This window comes from Ipomoea nil, unplaced genomic scaffold (genome assembly GCF_001879475.1).
Source record: "Ipomoea nil cultivar Tokyo-kokei standard unplaced genomic scaffold, Asagao_1.1 scaffold1735, whole genome shotgun sequence".
In the NCBI taxonomy this organism is placed as follows: domain Eukaryota; kingdom Viridiplantae; phylum Streptophyta; class Magnoliopsida; order Solanales; family Convolvulaceae; genus Ipomoea; species Ipomoea nil.
This window is the reverse complement of record NW_017618163.1, coordinates 990,449-1,002,514: the sequence shown is the minus strand read 5'-3', so window position 1 is coordinate 1,002,514 and position 12,066 is coordinate 990,449.

The following is a 12,066-nucleotide window of genomic DNA, read 5'->3' as shown; positions in this document are numbered from 1 at the left end:
TATAAAAAGGGTGTTGCTTTGCTGCAGAAACAGATTGCAATAGAGGAGGAATTTTGGCTGCAAAAGGCGCGTGTCACCGAGGTTCAGGATGGGGATAGAAACTCCCGTTTCTTTCACTCTATTGTTAAGGAACGCAGGCGTAAGCTATACATACACAGGGTGAAAAATGGGGAAGGGAATTGGCTAGAGGACAGACAGGGAATTGCTGATCAGGCAGTCTCGTTCTTTGAGCATATGTTTACCGCCGAGATTGGGGGGTTTGATTTGGCCAGATTGGATTGCGTCCCACGGTTGGTTACTGACGAGGATAATGAACAGTTGACAGCTGTGCCAGAGGTGGGTGAAATTAGAGCGGTGGTAATGCAGATGAACTCTACGAGTGCAGCAGGGCCGGATGGTTTTTCGGGGGCCTTTTATAAGGCTTGTTGGGATATCATTCAGGATGATGTAGTCAGTATGGTTCGGAGTTACTTTGCAGGACAGGAATTCACCAGGGCTATCACGCACACATCCATCGTCCTTCTCCCGAAGAAGCCTAGTCCAGAGACCTTTGCAGATTATAGGCCTATCAGTTTGTGCAATTTCAGTAGCAAGTTGGTTACGAAGCTCATGGTGGTCCGGATGGCGACGGTTTTGCCCCGAGTGTTGTCCTCGCAGCAGAGTGGGTTTGTAGCTGGCCAGTCCATCACGGACAATGTTCTGCTTGCATCTGAGATGTGCCATTGTTTGAGTTTGCAGAATCGGGACATAGTGCTGAAGCTGGATATGGCTAAGGCATATGACCGGGTTTCATGGTTTTTCCTGACTTCGGTGATGCGCCGCCTGGGTTTCAGTGAGATTTGGATAGATATGGTGTTCCGGGCTGTGTCGAATGTTTGGTACTCCGTGATTGTAAATGGGGTTAAGGAGGGTTTTTTCACTTCTACACGGGGCCTCAGGCAGGGGGATCCTTTGTCCCCGACCTTGTTTGTGATTGCAGCCGAGGTTTTGTCTGTTTACCTTGCCCGGGTTTATGATGGAACCGCTGTGCCACGGTTCACGCAGCCGCCGGGGACACTGCATATACATCACCTGGCTTATGCGGATGACGTGATTATTTTTAGTATAGCCAGGTTGGGAGCAATTCAGGAGGTAATTAATGCGTTGAAGGAGTACGAGGAGATTTCGGGACAGTTGGTGAGCTTTCCGAAGAGTGCATTTTATGTGCATCCTCGTACTCCGGCTGGTGAGATTGACAGCATTCGCAGGGCAACAGGTTGTGTGCATAAACAGTTTCCATTTACTTATTTGGGTTGCCCTGTATATCTTGGTCGCAAGAAATGTATTTATTTCGCCCCCGTTGTGGATAAAGTCAAGGCTAAATGTTTAAGTTGGCAACGGCGGGTGCTGTCGAAAGGTGGGAAGGCGATCTTGATTTCCTCAGTTCTACAGGCCATTCCTTTGCACCTGCGGCCTGCGCGCCCCCTAAGCAGGTAATCAGGGACCTGGAAAGATGTTATGCGAGCTTCTTTTGGAAACAATCGGGGGGCGCCCGGTATCACTGGAGTTCGTGGAAAACTCTGTCCCGTCCCAAAAAGGAGGGGGGAGTTGTTTTCCTGGACTTGGATCTCATGGTTAGAGCTGCCAGTGCGAAACTGTGGTGGAATTTTCGCACAGAGCATACACTTTGGTCAGATTTTATGAGGGCCAAGTATTGCAGTCGGGTGCACCCGGTTGCTAAGTTGGTCCAGACTACCGATTCACACACCTGGAAGCGGATGTTGATGGTTCGTGATGAGGTCGAGGGGGTCCTGACTTGGCGGTTCTTCCAAGGCCGGGTTAATTTCTGGTGGGACAACTGGTCGGGTTTGGGCCCACATGGCCGACTGTATCCATCTCGGGGGTTTTCTTACTCCCGGGAGTTGCTTCTGGACTATGTGCGGGACGGTGAGCTTGATTTGACTGGCCATGATGACTTGGCTTATGCGGGGGTTAATGCGGACTTGTCCCGAATGGGGCAGGGGCCGCGTGACATCCCGCTTTGGACCGTGGCTTCTGATGGTATGTTTTCTTACTCCTCTACGAAGGCCTTTCTTAGGCCTGCTATGCCCACTGCACCGGACCCTCTCTTAGCTAAATGTTGGCGCAAACACCTCCCGTTTAAGGTGTCCTTCCTGGCTTGGAGAGTGTTCCGAGGGCGGCTTCCCATGGATGACATCTTGTCTCGTTTCGGTCATGTGATTGTTTCGAGGTGTTGGTGTTGTCCAGCCCCTGTTCCCGAGTCTATTGATCACATATTTTATTCTAGGGAAACAGCAGGGTCTGTCTGGAGATATGTTTTGGCGTCCCTTGGCCTCCAGTCGCGACATCGGAGTCTTAGGACATTGATTGCGAGTTGGGGCCGGGGAGGGGCGCGTAACCCTTTATTTTCCTTTGCTGTTAGCAGGTTGCCGTACTTGATCTTGTGGGAGCTGTGGAAACACCGTAATGGGTGTATGCATGGACGGGATACCCCTAGCATTGCGCGAGTGATGCATGGGGTCGCAAAGGGGGTGGCGGAATGTCTGTTTAGGCGGTGGCCTATGCATCATATCCTACCCTCTAACTGGAGGACGATTGTGGCATACTTGGAGGCACATGTGCTGAGGTGAGTTGTTAGGGCGGTCAGGTGGTCGCCTCCCGCTGCTGGAGCGTTAAAGATTAATCTATCTCTTTCAGCAGCAGCGGGGGGGGGGGGGGGGGGGGGGCGGCCGTGGTGCGCAATCAGGCGGGTGGTTTCTGCTATGGGATTGCCTGGTTTGGACACGGGGAGCACGCTCGGGGCATGTTCCGGGTTCTGTTCTCGTGTCTGGAATGGTGCCTGGCCGGGGGCTATACAGAGATTGTTATGGAGTCCACGTGGGCGGAGCTGTGTAGTTATGTGGATCTTTCATTTCGCCCGCCGTGGTTTCTGGACGACGTGGTATCCAGGCTCCAGTTCCTGTGCTCCTGTGGGGTAGTTACTGCTGTCTTGTGCCTGTCTAGGGCCAATCTACCTGCACGGACACTAGCTGATTGGGTGGTTGATAAGCCGGGGGAGGCCATCTTTCGGGACCTTAATGATCTGCCACCTAGGGTGCGTTCGCTCTTGGTACACGATGACATACCCTATGTGTTTTTTGAGATAGATGATCCCCCGTGATTCTGGCCTGCTTGTATCTTGTACTTTATGTTTTGGAAAAGTTTTGAAAAAATAAAGGAAAAAAGAAGAAAAAAGAAAAAAGAAAAAAGAAAAAAGAAAAGAAATAAGCAAAAAAGAATGAAAAGAAATGGAAAAGGGATAAAAAAGAAATCAAAAGATATGAGTGGAAAAGAATTGGAGTGATCAAAAGAATACGAGTGGTAAAATGAGGGATTGGTAGGAAAAGAAAGAGCGGAGTTGAGCTATAAAACAGAGAGTGTGTGAGGTGTTCTTGGAGGCTATGAGGTCCTGCTGGTCGGGACTGAGTCTCAACGTAAGGTGTTGGCGGTACAACATGGCACCCTAGTCTGGGCTGAACGGAGCACCAGGCAGGACTAATCAAATCCGTTGACTTGGTCAGGCTTGCTGCTGGCCAATAGTAGCCGAGTCCCTTCTGGATTCCAGGGGGGACGGGACTTGGAGGCTATGAAGTCCCGCTGGTCGGGACTGAGTCTCAACGTAAGGTGTTGGCGGTACAACAGGGCACCCTAGTCTGGGCTGAACGGTGCACCAGGTAGGACTATCAAATCCGTTGACCTGGTCAGGCTTGCTGCTTGTTCGCGTTAGCCTGTTTGTTCTGGACTCCGGGGGGGACGGGTCTCATTTGGGGGGTTGCTGTTTGTTCGCGTTAGCCTGTTAATACCTATACACTCACCTGATGTGAAAGATGGAAATAGCTGGGATCGAGGAAACAGGATCTTGCTTGTTCTATCTTGTTTTCTATTTTGCAGGTTTGTTTCTTTGGCCTCCGAGGCGTATACTGGTCTACAGGTTTTTTTTTTTTGGTTCCGCCTTTGCAGGTGTTCTTTGAGATAGACCAGGCCTCAACGTTGGTGCAAGCGGTAAGAAATTGCATCCTGGCCCGGGCTGAACGGTGGCCGGGTAGGTGTTTCTCAAATCCGTTGGCATAGTCCAGGCTTGCTGCTGGCCCATAGTAGCTAATCCCGTTAGGGTTGGTTCTGGTTCGCGCTGGTGCTGATCGGGGTTCGATGCTGTTGGCTACCTTGTGCTATGATTGCTTTATCTGTTGGCCTGTGATTGCCTGTATTTTTATGTAATGTTTTGACCGAGGCCTGTGTGCCGATACTCTGCTTTATCATTTCGTCCGGTTGGTATGAGTTGTTGCTTGCAACAGGGCAGCCAATAGCACCCCAGGTGATGTTGCGGTCATGTTGCAGCACGATGCTATGTCTCCTCGACTATGATGGCCGTGAAGGCAGCTGGATTGTACTTGCGTTTTATTTTCGAGCAGATGCGCTTATTACTTAGTTATAGTCTTTGGTCTAGTGTTAGTTATCTAGCATGGGACTTGGGGCATGTATGTTATAGCCCCGGGGGCCTACTTTATGTTATCTCATTTTATTTTCTAGCTTAGAAAAAAATCAAAAAAAAAAAAAAAAACCCTAAACCCTAAACCCTAAACCCGGCATCTCTACAGATAGAGACACAATAAAAAGGAAATGGAGTTTTCTTTTCTGCAGCTCACCATCGCCATAATTACCTTTGCCGCCATTGCCCAAACATCTTTCGTACAATCCGCCTGTGACTCTGATTGCGTTAAAGGATTTGTTGCTGCACATAACGCGGCCCGAGAAATTGTTGGCTCTCCACCTGTTCACTGGAACTCCACCGTAGCAGACTTCGCCGAATCCTATGCCGCCAAGAGGTCTGCTGACTGTGCGCCGCAGCACTCTTTTAACCAGGCGTATGGGGAAAACATTGCGTTGGCCTCTGCCGAATTGTCTCCGGCGGATGCCGTGAAGTCGTGGATGGATGAGAAGAAGGACTATGACCACAAATCGAATTCTTGCGTCGGCGGCATGGAGTGCCACCATTATACGCAGGCGGTTTGGGGCGGTAGCACGAGTATTGGCTGTGCTAGGGTTACGTGCAAAACTGGTTGGATGTTTGTCTTCTGCAACTATTACCCTCCGGGCAACTATATGGGCGAAAAACCATATAATTAAAGGCAATTTTCTTTCATGATTATTATGATCTTGTGAAATGCAGACAGTGCATTATATAAAAAGAATATAAATATCTAAAAACTACACTAATGTATTATCATGAAACAAATATTGTTTCATGCATATATGTATGCTGATTCTTTTTTTTTTTTTTTTTTTTTTTGAATGTTACTGGCCCTATTACATTGTAGTATTTGTTCATATACTTTCTCAACCTACTGAAACACAAAGAACCAATAACGCCTCCACTGAGGCTCGAACTCGTAACCTTCCAAATGGAAGTCCAACCCGGGTACAATTAGACCACATAGTCTTGGTATATGTATGTTGATTCAATTCAATTTAATTTGAACTTTTTCTTTTATTAAAAAAAAAAAAAAAAAAAAAAAAAAAAAACCCTAAACCCTAAACCCAGGTGTAGCCGCCGAATTTTCTCTCTCCTAGCTCTGGCGATCAGCGAGAAAAATTGCGATTTCTCCTTCGTAAAAATCCTTGACTTTTTCCCCGACGCCGATAGTCCTCTTTGCAGCGAACCAGACTGGTGATCGCCTCTGGTGGGTGAGGCGATCATGGAGGTGGATGACCCACCCCCTGAGACCGCCGAAGATACTCTACGGCGGTGTCTTGAAGATTTGCGACATGCTGGGTATTTGATACCCCCCTCTGTAATTACGAGAATGGATACGGGCGTACGCACGCACGGCTCGGATATGGCGCAATCGGTGCCTATGACGCAATCGGTGATGACGGCACCTCCTAGTCTCCAGCCGGCGACGGCTTCTCTAGGCCAAGACGGTGACTCAATGACAGCTATTCCCCCTCCTTTTGTCTTTGCGACGAGTTCACAAGATGGACGGCCATCGCAGCAGGGCTTCTGGTCGACTGCCATCGGAGATGTGGCTGTCTCGCATAGCCCTCACGCTCACTCTATCTCTGTCGCGCCAGCTGGAGCTGCAATGGCCGCTCATGATCAGCAAGGTATAAGGAATAATCAGACAATGACCTCCACCACCCTTGGAGGGGTCGGCAGTTCACATGGCGTTGGTCTCTGGACTGGGACACCAACATACGTGGCTTCTACAGGGCAAACATTGGGAAATTCGGCTAGGGACTCTGATGTGGGTCTGCATGCTGAGAATAATGCTATGGAGATGCCACATGTGGAACATGCCATGAATAATAATACGTCAGAAGGTCCCACATTGCATGGTCAAGGTTTGGTTTCTAATGCTAATTCTTTAGGTAATCAGTGTGCTTTGGGACTTAATTCCCCTAATGTTCATGTCGATTTAGCTACTGTTGCATCACATAATGCTAATCTGAATGCCCATGGGAGGAATTCTTTAAATAATGTTGCATTAGGGAATAATATAGCTACTGTGTCTGGGAGGAATTATGGCTCGAATTTAGTGGGTGATGATGCTAGAGTAACCTATGTTGATAATCCATCTAATATGGGTAATGATAATGTCACGGCAGGGGCATCACACCCAAACAATCCACTTGTGCATGGAAACAATATTTATAATCCTAATTGCATTGCTAATGGTGCTAATGCCACGGGAAATGTTAATAATATGGCTACACTTGGTAGTCAAAATATAACTACTGTGCATGGATTCAATTACTTAAATAATGCAAACTCCATTTCTTTAAATAATGCTAATGGTGGCTCTAATTTGTCTGCCGCCCTAGGCTTGAATACAGGGCTTAATTCGAATTTATTAAACAGTAGCAATGCTCCAAATACAGATAACACTCATGCGGTTCTTGGCTTGAATTCAAGTGCCTCTCTAGGCCTAAATAATAGGGCGACACCTGTGCATAATGGTGCGAATTTATTAGTTAGCAGTGCTGCTCCTAACTCTTTAAATACTACTAGTGGGAATATGACTATTTCTGCTATTGGTGGATCAAATTTGCAAGGCATAAGAAATAATGTTAGTGTTATTCGTACCTTGCCTAATTCGAATCCCATAGGAGATAATAATGTTGCTGCTACTGTTACAAGGCTTAATGAGCCTACTGTTAATATTTTGAATGAGGTGTCTAATGGTAATGTTAATAATGTTGCTACGGTTGGGGAGAACAATGGCAGCTTGCATATTTCTACTAACCGTTCAGGTCAAGCCAATAATTCACGTGTACCTCAAGGTGGTCAAACGTTAAATCAGCCTCATTCGCGATTAAATGCACAAGTCCCAGGTATGCAATCTCGCTCCTTTGCTCAATTGTTTACTGCTTCAAACCCGGGTGGTCATAATGTGTCAATTTCGAGTCCAATTCCCGTGCCTATTATTTCTGAGAAAGTTGTTGAAATGCATCGCGGTGAACCATGCATTACCTTTGAGGATAGTGAAATCCAACAAATGAATAAAATTGAAAATATTATGTTAGTTGGTAAATTTTCACATGGTAGACCACCCCTATCCGAAGTACGGTCCTATTTTGCTAAAACTTTCGTGCTTCGTGGTACAGTTGAAATTGGTCTAATGGACCCTAGGCATGTGTTCCTAGCATTTTCCCATCCGGATGATTGTGTGGACATTTTGGTTAAGGGTCAAATTTCATTTAATGGTCAAAATCCTATGCGTTTGTTTAGATGGACTGCAGATTTTGATACTCATTTTGAAACTTCTTTGGCCCCTGTGTGGGTTTTATTGCCTAATTTAAAAGCTAATTGTTTTTCTATCCCTTGCTTGAAACAAATTGTTAAGCCAATTGGGCGTTTTTTACATGCTGATGCTGCAACGACCAAATTTTCTAGGCCTAATGTGGCGAAGGTTAATGTAGAGGTTGACCTCCTTCAGCCACTTCGGACTAGAATGTTTATCAGAATGGGTAGTAAGAAACCAGGTAAGGAAGATGATGGATTTTGGCAGAGTATTGAATATGAGAAAGTTCCTCCTTATTGTCTATCTTGCAGGAAACAAGGGCATATGGCCCCGTTATGTCGTTCTGGAGTTAGGCCTACAGGTCAGGCTGGTGGTCGTGGCCAGCCACCACGCGGCCACCCACCACCAGGACAACCACCAGGCCCACCACCACCAGACGGTGGGGGTGGCGGAGGCCCCTCTAATCTGCCTCCGGCCCCTCGTGCCCCCCAGCCATCTGGTGGAGGCAATCAGGGGTTAGGAGGTGGGGTTGGTCGGCCCACGGTCACTCAGAACCGTACACCTCAGGAAAATGCAGGTTGGAATCAACGTCAAAGGAGAAATACATCTAAAAGACGGAGACAAGATAAGGGCAAGGACCCGGTTGTTGAGCAGGGACGGGATCATGTGACTTTCCTTGTTCCCCAAGTTGGGGATATGCCTGGCTCTTCAGGTGTTGCACCCGAGCTGGGCTTGCCACGCTCCCAACCCCCGGCTCCTGCCCCTATCTTTACTAGCAATGCTTTTAATCTTTTGCAGGATGAACATGTTACAGAACAGGCTCAAGAGGCCCATACTCAAAATGACCAGGAACCTGAGCTAGCCCAAGGGGCTACCGCCCAAGATTTTGATACTGCTTTAGATGACCACTTTGCCTCGGTTCTTGGTCAGAGTGAGGTTCCTCAGGACCCTCACGCTCAATCACAAGAGGACCCTAATAATCAGCTACTTGAGAGGCATAACACACAATCTCAAGTAAACATGGGGCCTATACCACCTACTCCGGGCCTTGTCAATGATTCACCACAGGTAGATACTCGATCACATGAGGGTCTTCACTCTCTAGAGGGGCTGAACACACAGTCTCCATTACCATCTGGTCAGGTAGATACTCGATCACAGGAGGGTCTTCACTCTCTAGAGGGGCTGAATACACAGTCTCCTTTATCATTTGATCAGGGCCTGGCCCACGTCTCCTCACATGTAGGTATTCAATCCCCGAATGATGGGGGTGGTTCTTCTAATCTTCTTTCTACTCCAGGAACTGCTAACTCTACTGGTAAGGTTTGTTCAACTCCTTTGATTGCTCCTGACTCTGAGGGCCTGCTGACACCAGTTCGGGGTGGGGGGACTGGATTGTGTAATTTAAACACTAACCAAAACTCCATTCCCACGGTGTCTCCAGGTGATCAGCCAGTTAGGCGCCCTCAGAGAACTCGGTCAGCGTCGGAGCGTTCCAACGTTGCTGGGTTCTACCGCGAGGCTTTTGATGATGATGATAGTGATTCTTCCGTCGCTGGTAGAGTTGCTACCTTTGAGTCTGTGGGGCGTAATAAGCAGCCGATGGGCCATGTTTCACCCCCCAGGACCACTCGTGTGCCCTTTGGTGGCAAGTACACTACATCTCAGGTACAGCGGGAGCGGAGTAGTGCGGCCTTTGGCACGCCTAACTCTTCTCAGTCTCCATCCTTTTGATGATGCGGTTCCTTGTTTGGAACGTGCGGGGTATTGCCTCGCAGGGCTCTCTTCAGAGATTGCATCTGTTGCTCAGAAAACATAAGCCTTTTATTTTATGCCTCCTTGAGCCGTTTTGTGGCACTGATAGGTTGGATTCTGCTTTTGGATGCGGTTTTGTGGCACTGATAGGTTGGTGGAATGGGAGGCGTAAGGACGCTGCCATTTGGATGCGCTTGGATCGATTTCTTTACACTTCGGTGTGGGAATCGATATTCAGGACATCTGTTATGCATTTGTCTAGGACCACGTCTGACCACTGTCCGTTACTTGTTACTTCTGAACTTATAACTGCCCAACCTATTCCAAAACACTTTAGCTTTCTTAATGTGTGGACCAAACACGAGGATTTTCAGCGTGTGGTTAGAGATAGTTGGGAAGTGCCTGTTGAGGGTGCTCCAATGTATGTCTTGGCTACTAAGCTGTCCAGGTTAAAGAAGGCCCTTGCTCCTTGGAGTAGGGAAACCTTTGGTAATATTTTTTCTAAGTTGCAGGAATTGGAAGATAAGGTGCAGGCGTTAGAAGAGGTGTTACAACAGAATCCAGATGATGATAGGGCACTCATTGACTATAAGGAGAGCGTTGCTCTTTTGCAAAGACAGATATCCATCGAGGAAGAATATTGGCAATAGAAGGCTCACATGGTGGCCGTTCAGGAGGGTGACAGGAACTCTAAGTTCTTTCACTCGATGGTAAAAGAGCGAAGAAGGAAACTCTATATTCATAAGGTAAAAGATGACACAGGACAATGGATTGAGGATAGACAGGGGATAGCACAAAATGCTGTCTCCTTTTTTTGAAAGTCTATTCACTACGGAGGCAGGTAACTTTGATTTGTCTAAACTTGACTGTGTACAACGTCTTGTGACTGATGATGAGAATGCTAGGCTTATTGCTATCCCTGAGGAGGATGAGGTTAAAAATGTTGTGTTTGCCATGAATTCTGTTAGTGCTGCAGGCCCAGACGGGTTTTCTGGGGCATTCTATAAATCTTGTTGGGAAATTGTTAAGGGGGATGTGGTTAATATGGTCAGGAGTTACTTCCTTGGTAGGGAGTTCACCAGGTCCATTACTCACACCTCTATTGTGCTATTGCCCAAAAAAGCAAGCCCGGAGACATTTGCTGACTATAGACCAATTAGCTTGTGCAATTTTAGTAGTAAAATTGTCACTAAGTTAATGGTAGTCAGGTTGGCAACTGTTCTCCCGAGATTGTTGTCTCCTCATCAAAGTGGTTTCGTCTCGGGGCGGTCAATCACTGATAATATTCTACTTGCTTCTGAGATGTGCCATGGTATTACGCTAGGAAACCAGGATGTAGTGCTGAAGGTAGACATGGCTAAGGCCTATGACCGGGTATCTTGGTTTTTCCTTGTCTCTGTGATGCGTAAGATGGGTTTCTCTGAAGTTTGGATTGACTTGGTTTATCGTGCTATTTCTAATGTGTGGTACTCTGTCATTGTCAATGGGGTCAAAGAGGGTTTCTTTACCTCGTCCCGTGGATTGAGGCAAGGAGACCCACTTTCCCCTAGTCTTTTCATAATTGCTGTAGAGGTACTCTCTACTTTCCTCGCCCGAGTCCATCAGGACGAGGCTATCCCTAGATTCTCTCAGCCTCCTGGTACTCCTCATATTCATCACTTAGCTTACGCTGACGATGTTATTATTTTTAGTACTGGGAGACAGGGGGAAATCTGCAAAGTTATCCGTGCTTTAAAAGATTATGAAGGGATTTCTGGCCAAATGGTCAGCTTCCCTAAGAGTGCTTTTTATATGCACCCTGACACCTCGGATCGGGTAATTCGTAGGATTGGGGACATCACTAGATGCATACATAGATCATTCCCTTTCACTTATCTTGGGTGCCCTATTTATGCGGGGAGAAAGAAGTGTGTTTATTTTTCATCTGTTGTGGACAAGGTAAAGGCCAAATGCCTTGGGTGGCAGCGGCGGCTGCTATCTAAGGGGGGGGGGGGGGGGGGGGGAAAGCAATTTTAATTACTTCTGTTTTGCAGGCTATTCCTTTACATCTTTTTGCAGCTTGTGCTCCTCCTAAGCAGGTTATTCGGGACCTGGAGCGGTGTTTTGCCGCCTTCTTTTGGAGGCAATCGGGAGGTGCACGCTACAATTGGGCTTCATGGAAAACGCTCTCCCTACCTAAAAAAGAGGGGGGAGTGGGCTTCCTTGATCTCGACCTGATGGTGCGGGCATCTAGTGCAAAGCTTTGGTGGAATTTCCGCAGGGTGTATTCGCTTTGGGGGAGTTTCATGACTGCTAAGTACTGCTGTCGAGTTCACCCGGTGGCGAAACTAGTGCAAAGCTCCGATTCACACACTTGGAAGCGAATGCTCAGCGTTAGGAATGAGGTAGAGGCAGTATTAGGTTGGCGCCTAACTCACGGGGATGTTAATCTCTGGTGGGATAACTGGTCCGGCCTCGGCACACTACGGCGCCTTTACCCCTTCCCGGGGGTGGAGTACTCTGGTGATCTACTGTCTGACTTCATTCAGAA